Raw genomic sequence first — 9,337 nt, forward strand, 5'->3', positions numbered from 1 at the left:
TTAGAGATAACGAGAACCTATAAAGCAAATTTTATAAAATAAAGAGTGAAAAAATAAAAAGTTATAGACGTTTAAATAATTAAAATTTGACAGCGAGATGGCAGGGCGAAAAGTAATGAAACTACCGATGTGAATGATGAATGTGACAGATAAACGTCACCATGTAATACGATGCAGTATTTTCAAACGTGTCTAATACGATATTTTTTCACTATCGTAATTGTGAATGATACCTTAACGTATATTGATGACCAAAATGAGCAATATGGCAAAGTATGAAAACGATCGGATAAGAGATAAGGGATATAAAAAATGACCGCTTACACGAAAACCATGTGAAACGTATAAGAGGTTAATAAAAAAAAGTCAAAGTCCGTGATAGCAAAGTCATAAACTGATGGTGGCACATTTTTTTTTGTTTGATATCAAAATCAAAAATAATCGATAGATTATGGACTACTCGAGGTCTTGGAATTGATAAGTCGAAATTGAAGTCGAAATCAAAGTCTAAATGGAAATTGATATTTTAATTTTTTCAAATATTCTGGCGCGGTTTTGTCGCCGAGAGCTTTTTGTTGGGGCGATTTTCTTCGATCTCGCGGTTTTGTCTCTCGTGGTTTTGTCGCCGCGCGGTAATGTTGTGGTGGTTATTCACATTGGGTATTTGTTTATTTATTTTAAAAGTTTGGACCATTGTGGCATTAAAGGAATCCCAAATGCGCCACAATGGTCAAAAATATAACAAATGAGAAACAAAATAATAACTATACAGAAATTAGTACATATTATACCTACATACGATTCATAAAAAAAAACAAAGTTCAAGCAATGAAAGTAGCCACATAACATGTACATAATAATATTTAATATGAGGAGAAAAATTATGAATGTCTAGTATCAACAGTAAGTACCAATATATGTACATATGTATGTATGTTGGAGCGCTTATGTACTGAGCCATTTTGACTGGACACCATCAAAGATAATAGACAATATCGAATAACCGTTGTCGTCACTTTCTTCAGCAAACTAACCTGCATGAATCCCTACATTTATATGTGCAAGGGCGGCTCGTGACCTTAAAATCAAATGGGGAACCTTAAAACGAGGAAGTAAAAGCTGCCGTCCACTACATATATTTTTTTCCAAAAAATCATTTTATGCTAGGAAAATGCCTTAGCAAATTATAGACATCATTCATTATTTATTCGAAAAAAGCAAAAATTAAATCAAATAAATTGGTAAACTCTGATATAAAAACCGATCGGCCAAGTCACATTTGAAAGTATTACACGATAATTACATATGTAATCAAATTAATTATTCATTTATGGAGAATGAAACCAAATTATAATGTTACTAGTGATTTGTAATAAAAACCGCTTAAAAATTCCACGAGCTCGACAAAATATCACTGAAGTTTCGAAGGACGATTATTAAAATGTAATCTAAATTTAAAACAAACCATACAAGTGAATCAGAAACCTAAGCCTCTTACGTGACTAATTTTTAATTTTCACCCGGATCCACCCACCATATTGTTTTTTTTATTTAATCTTCTCAACTTTCACCATATGAATACAAATATTTTCCCACATCCTACATTTTAGCGAACGGCGCAATTCAAAAAAAAAAAGTAAAAAGAAGAAAGGACGGATAGTGCGTCGAATTTTCCCGAATCGGCGTATTTTTTACAGGCTTTTCTTTCGCCAGCCCCACCTCGCCGCTTTTCCTAGACCTCGATAAACCGTCTCACGTGCGCTATCGTTATAATTAAATGAGCCATTTAATTAAATGTCCCGTCCCGTCTCCTCCCATGGCCCCCTCCCCCCCTGTTATTATAACGTGTTTCGTATATTTAACGCCGATTTGACCCCTTTAATTAATTACCCTGGGTCGGGGTCGTTATTGCCCGGCCGCACTGTGCCGTTTGTGCTCTGTGCACCGACCCAAAAAAACCCCCGTAATTTCTCTTTTCTTTTTATAAACAACAAAGCCCTTTCGGCACCCGAAAATGGACCTATTGAAAAAAAAATGTATATACGTAAGATTCTGCGTTGCGTTGCGAGCCTGTCCGGAGAGAAAAAGGTTTTCCTTTTTCCTTCTTCTAAATGAAAACTCCATTACTTTGCAAATTTTTCCTTTGTCATTTGTTTATGTAAGTAATACCGCGCGCGGAAAATGGTTTTCATTTAAGATTTTTTTTTCTTCAACCGGGGGACCAATTGTTTATTCATTCACGATGATCGGATTTTGTGCGAAAACTTCCCCCAGTTGATACTTCATAATTATTAATTTAGACATAAATACGAGTTAATTGAAAATTTGAACTTAAGAAACAATAACCAAAAGTTTTAAAATAAATATTTCAACGTAATCTGATCGCAAACTCATCTCTTGAATTCGCTTCTGCTTTATTTACAAACTTTTCTACTGAGAATATTTATTCGAATGCAACTAATTATTTGGTCAGAAGCTGAATTCACAAATATCATTTACCGCGCGCGGAAAATGGTTTTCATTTAAGATTTTTTTTTCTTCAACCGGGGGACCAATTGTTTATTCATTCACGATGATCGGATTTTGTGCGAAAACTTCCCCCAGTTGATACTTCATAATTATTAATTTAGACATAAATACGAGTTAATTGAAAATTTGAACTTAAGAAACAATAACCAAAAGTTTTAAAATAAATATTTCAACGTAATCTGATCGCAAACTCATCTCTTGAATTCGCTTCTGCTTTATTTACAAACTTTTCTACTGAGAATATTTATTCGAATGCAACTAATTATTTGGTCAGAAGCTGAATTCACAAATTGATAAAATTACAATTAATTGAAAGAAATAGATATATTACATATGATATTTTAGAAGTTTATAAACATGATCAGTATTTATAATGAACGGACAACATTTAATTTTTATTAGTAAATTAGGTTTACTTTGACAAATGATCGGAATAAATTAAATAATCATGATTACGATGAATTAAAGTGAACTTTTGTTTAAAGTTTTGAATGAAAAATTTTCGATATTTTCACTTCGTTTGACATATGTACCAACGAACATATAAAAACGAATCATAATCATATTTATACTGATAGTTTAATTGAACAAAAGTTGAACTATATAATGAATTAATTAATTCTTCAAAGAAACGCAATAAATTCATAGTAAACGAATTTTAATTGAAATTTGTTTCAAAGCATACATATTTAATTATTTTACATAGGAAAACCACAATTTATACAAAACATTCTTCATATGTATACACACTTACTGTATATAAACATTTAATTAACTTTTCTGAAACACACCTGAACAATTTACGTCTATAAAGATATACAAGATGAATGTTTTCGTTTCTCTCGTCTAATTTAAACATTCAATTTAATTATTCTAATGTATATGAATGTATGTATAAGCATACAGATAAGTCCAAAAGTATTCAAACAGAACTAAATATATACACCATGCTAAGTACATCAATATAAATATTTTGAAACAATTGATTTGAAAAGAATGTAGAATCTGCATCACAATTCAAACGAAATACTCAATGATGATTTTGAGTATTTAGATATTATATACATACATATGTGCTAACTTTGTACATGAGTAAGTATACTAAGAGGAGGCAGACGATGTCAAAACCCGATTGTCAAGTAAATTGCTTATCACCCGACGACCTATTTCATATATACACACACACACTCACAATTGAAGCTGTCTAACCACCGAAACGTTCTATCCAGATAGCAGTGATTGACGCGAGTGCCCTTCAGAACCCTAAAAACCTCGATTAATACCAGAAGTGATGGGTAACCAGGCGTCGGGTAATTTGATATAATATCTGCGGTTCAGTCGGTTAACTCGTTCGGACACCTTTTGTTGTCCGCTCGACAATGCTCGTTGCGAAATTGTTTGTTTTCTCTCCTCACTCTCTCTTTTGACACTCGGAAAATTACCACTTGGAATTTTCGCTGGTTTTTTTCTATAACCGCTCGGACACGAGTAGGGTCAAAGAAAAATTCGGAAAATAAAACTCGTTGAAATTGATTGAAATTACGTGAAACATAATTATTTGATATCTTCTGAAAGTAATACTGATTTTGATATTACAAAGATTTAAAACGTAAATTGTATATATTCTAGAAAATAATTTTGGGGTAGGCTCCTTTTTAAATAACATAATTTTTATATAAAAAATTTCAAATTATATGTATGTATGTGTATGTAGATAAAACTTAATTCAATTTCACTTTATAAGTTGTAGAAAAATGTCAGTCTTACACGCGTTGAGATAATCTATGTTAGTATTTAAAGAGGGCTGAATACCCGAAACCTTAATTTTGTTGCCGTTCCTTTCTTCGATATATATATCGAGTGAATGGGACAATATATATATCAATATATATATATACATATACACACATATATATATATATATATATATATATATATATATATATATATATATATATATATATATATATATATATATATATATATATATATATATATATATATATATATATATCATCATCATCATCATCATTTACAGCCATTCGCCATCCACTGCTGGATGAAGGCCTCTCCAACACGCTTCCACTCGTCTCTGTTTTGCGCAACACTCATCCATCTCATTCCGCACATTTTCCTAATTTCGTTCACCCATCTTCCTTGCGGTCTTCCTTTTACTCTTTTGCCTTCTCTCGGGTACCATTCAAGCACTTCTTTTGTCCACCTTTCGTCCATCCTCCTAGCTACGTGACCCGCCCATTGCCATTTCAATCTCTTCACTCTATCCACTATGTCCACTACCCTTGTCATATTTCTCACCCACGTGTTCCGCTTCCTGTCTTTCCTCGTTATGCCAAGCATACAGCGTTCCATACTTCTTTGAGTGCATTGGATTTTATTTTGCATCTTGGCGTTCAGTGTCCAAGTTTCACATCCATACGTCATCACTGGCAAAACGCATTGATCAAAGATCCTTTTCTTCAGGCAGAGTGGCATTTTTGATTTAAAAACAGCATTCATCCGTCCAAATGCACTCCACCCTAATTTCATACGTCTCTTTATCTCTTCATTTTTACTACCAGACATGTCAATTATTTGACCTAAATATAAATAATTATTTACTACTTCTACTGGTTTATCATCTAAGGGGATGCTATCAGGCATGCAATAACTATTGAACATTAGTTTAGTCTTATCTACGTTAATTTTTAATCCTACTTTTCTACTTTCCCTGTCCAGCTGTGTTAGTCTGATAAGTAGGTCAGCTGAATCACGAGCTACTAAAACTATATCGTCTGCGAACCGAAGGTGACTCAAAAAGCGACCATTGATGCTTACTCCGGCTGTATCCCAATCCAATTTCCTGAAAACTCCCTCAAGCACCGCATTGAATAACTTGGGCGAGATTGTATCTCCTTGTCTTACTCCTTTTCCTATGCTAAATCTATCTGTACCTGAAAAAATTTTAACCGAAGCTGTGGCATTCTTATATATTGCAGCTAACAGTCCCACATAGGTTTCCGGCACTCCCTGTGTTTTTAGAGCGTTAAGTACTGCATTATGACTAACTGTATCGAAGGCTTTCTCATAATCGACGAAACCTAGGCACAATGGCCGTTGATATTCGTTGGCGCGCTCGATTAGTTCGCCAACTACTTGGAGGTGGTCCATTGTGCTGAAATTTGCCCTAAACCCTGCCTGCTCTACAGGTTGGTTCTCGTCGAGGATATTCTTCAGCCTTTCTGTAATAACCTTCGTGAAGAGCTTGTAGACCGCTGAAAGTAGACTAATGGGTCGGTAGTTCTTGATATCGCTTTTGTCGCCTTTTTTGTGTATTAAAATGATAGTTGCGTTATTCCATCCTTCTGGTATAGCTTGGTTCTGGATGCATTTGCTGAAAAGCCTAGCTAAGATATTAATTAGGGGGGGGCCGCCACATTTTAGTAAGTCAATGGGAATATTATCTTCCCCTGGGGATTTACCGTTCTTTGCAGTTTTTAGCGCGGCCTCTACTTCGCTAGGCAATACTGCAGGAACCCTTTGGCCGTGTGTCGATTCCAGAGCGGGGAATTGGCCGTTGTCGTTCTCGTATAGTTTTGCATAGAACGTGTAAACTCTGTCTATGATTTCTTCTCTATTCCTAATTATTACTCCGCTCTCTGATCTGATTGCGATCATTTGGTTTTTGCCTAAGAAAAGATCCTGTTTGCACTTTTTCAGGCTACGGTTATTCTTAATGGTATTTTCTATTAGCTTGCTGTTAAAATCCCTGACATCCCTGACTATTCTCTTTTTAATTTCCTTATTTACTAGATTGTATTCTTGCTTATTATTATCCCTATCTAAATTCCTTTTATGCTTAATTAGGTTTTTTGTTTCCGCTGAAATTTTGCTTAATTTAATCTGTTTCCTGAATCCACCTAATTTCTTACCTGTTGAGGTTAGAACCGAACTAATTACAGTGTTCAATTCCTCGATGTCTGCTTCTGGGTTTAATTTCCCGTATCGATTTCCAAGTTCGAGTTCGAATTCCTTTTTCCTAGACCTTAGTTGAGCGAAATCTGGAGAGTTACTGCATCCTTTTATTAATTTCCTACGTTCGCAATTTATATTAATGGCCATCTTGGCACGGACTAATCTGTGATCGCTACCTATATCTACTTTACTTAAAACACTAACGTCTTTAACGGAGTGCAGGGCATTTGTTAGGATGAAATCGATCTCGTTTCTGTCTCCTTTAGGACTCTCCCAAGTCCACTTATTGTTGGTGTTTTTCCTGAAAAATGAATTAGTGATAAAGAGCCTGTTGTGTTCTGCGAATTCTATGAGGCGATCGCCTCTGTCGTTTCTTTGGCCGGTACCAAAATTGCCTACTGCTCTTTCAGTATTTGCCTTTTGTCCTATTTTTGCGTTAAAGTCGCCCATGATTATTTTAAAGTGGTGACGGCTATTATCGTATGCGTCCTGTATTTTTTCGTAGAAGTCTTCTATTTCCTCGTCTGGGTGGCTAGATGTGGGGGCGTACACTTGGAAGATTTGACAAGTGTACCTGCTCGAGATTCTTAATACTATATAGCATATACGTTCCGATATGTCGCTTATTTCTATAATATTTCTTTCTATTCTCTTATTGATAAGAAACCCTACTCCTCCTATTCTACCATTTGGTAGCCCTCTCCAGTAGAGACAGTTACCACTTTTTAGGATTATTTGGTTTTGCTGTTTTCGTCTTACTTCACTAAGTCCTATTATATCCCATTTGATATTTTCTAATTCATTCTCTAATGCAAGCACACTTCCTTCACTCGATAACGTTCTTACATTGTACGTGGCTAAATACAGGTTTCTATTAGCTAAGCTATCATCCATCGTCACTCTTACCTTGTTGGAGGTTTGGATATTATTTTTCTCGCATTTATCCAAGATGTGTTGAGAAAAAGGCGGTACTTGAGAGAGATTTCCATTCAAGGAGTGAGTTCTTACCGCCATAGACTCTTCTCTGTGGTCAGCTTTGACAGATAGTCATCCTAGGTATCACTTGGATCACTTATGAGTTATTACATGCCATTTAACAGGGTTACTTTGTAAGTGAAAGTAGTTAGTTATGATAATAATAGATTAGCAATTGTTATACTACTTTTTTACAGATCTTTATCGTGAGACGCCTCTTTGGAGACAACGGATTTATATATGTGAGTGCGGTTTGCAATTTAATATTTTAATAATAAATTTAGTAAAGAATATAAAATTACACGAATTACTTTAATATAAATTAAATATGAAAAAGAACTATTAGACAGTTGGGAAACACCGTTTCTGTTTGCTATTATTCTATTAAGTAAAGTTCGTTAAAAATTTTTGTCTGAAAGCAATTATGTGGAAGATTTATTGCTTCTGTGGGACCGAATTTTGACTGGCGACCCTTATTTTTTTTGTATTCAGGTAGGGAGATGTATCTCGTTCGTATACGCTTTTGTAACTGACACAAAATTAACACAAAATTTTTTGCAATCACTGATATTAAAAACGCTGTTAACGGCCGATCGTCTGTTTATTTTTACACTTAAATTATACTAGGATGCAATTAGTAAAATAAGTGATTAGATGGTTAAATTTTTAGATTAAATTTCGTGCAATAGCCGGGTTTAAGCGAGTAATAGCGGGAAGAACGCAGAAGCACGTCTTCCCCGCATGACACGAAAGACCGAACTCATATATATATATATATATATATATATATATATATATATATATATATATATATATATTGAGTGAATGCGACAGTTGCGCTTCGACCAGCTAATACCTATTTTAAATCGACAAAAATGAGGTTTCGTATTCTCCAGTTTTCTCCTCTGAAACTGGATCAATTTTAAAAAAAATTTCATCATCGGTATGAGAAAGATATTTTCTATGTTTGTGTTTTCATATATTTTTAAAAATCAACAGTTAAATTAGCATGCTGGACTCTTTTCGTGGGTGTAAAAACGAGGCGATTTTATAGATGTTTGGTGACTCCTATAAAGCTTCTATAAAAAATAACTAATCAAAAAAATAAAAAGATAGAAACATGCCTATGGTGGATATCCATAGCATATTAAAAAAAATAATTTCTATAGTGCCATAATTGAGGAAGTGAGAAGTATAATACATTTGTATGGACAAGGCACTGGTGTCCAGCCCTCTTAAGTTTGAAGATCATTAAAACCATTTTGTCATCTAAATTTTTCAGTTATTGAGTTTAGGAAAATCTTTCTTTCAGACACAATAATTTTACATTGTATAATACATGTATGTATTATATTATACTTGTAAGATTGTTCTATACACTGTCAACTGATTTTACGTTTTATTTAATGTTAATATCAATATACATTCATATTTATGTAGAATAAAATTAAAAGAAGCAACGTTTAATTTGAAATATGGAAAGCTTCATTACTAACTAAAATTTTTAAAATTTAAAATTTGATTATTTTGGTTGTGAAACGAGGATCATAAAATATATGTACGTAGGTCCGGGTTTAAATTATAACATATCTTTTTATTTTTATATTATATACCGTGCATAAAAAATGATAAAACTCTTCTGTGTCAGAAACTTTATTAAAATAAAGTAAAAATTAGAATAAGCGACTTTGTATTAACAAATCAGTTCTGTACAAGACAACGAAAAGGTGGAATCTATGTAGTATGTCTGATTTATATAGAATGATTTAAATCAACGACTCGTTTAAGATGAAAGGCGTACTTAGTACATTTTCGGAAATGCGTTCGTGCGCCCACGAGCACTTCCATTGATATTTACTGT

The sequence above is a fragment of the Arctopsyche grandis genome, chromosome 13 (assembly GCF_051622035.1).
Source record: "Arctopsyche grandis isolate Sample6627 chromosome 13, ASM5162203v2, whole genome shotgun sequence".
NCBI lineage: Eukaryota > Metazoa > Arthropoda > Insecta > Trichoptera > Hydropsychidae > Arctopsyche > Arctopsyche grandis.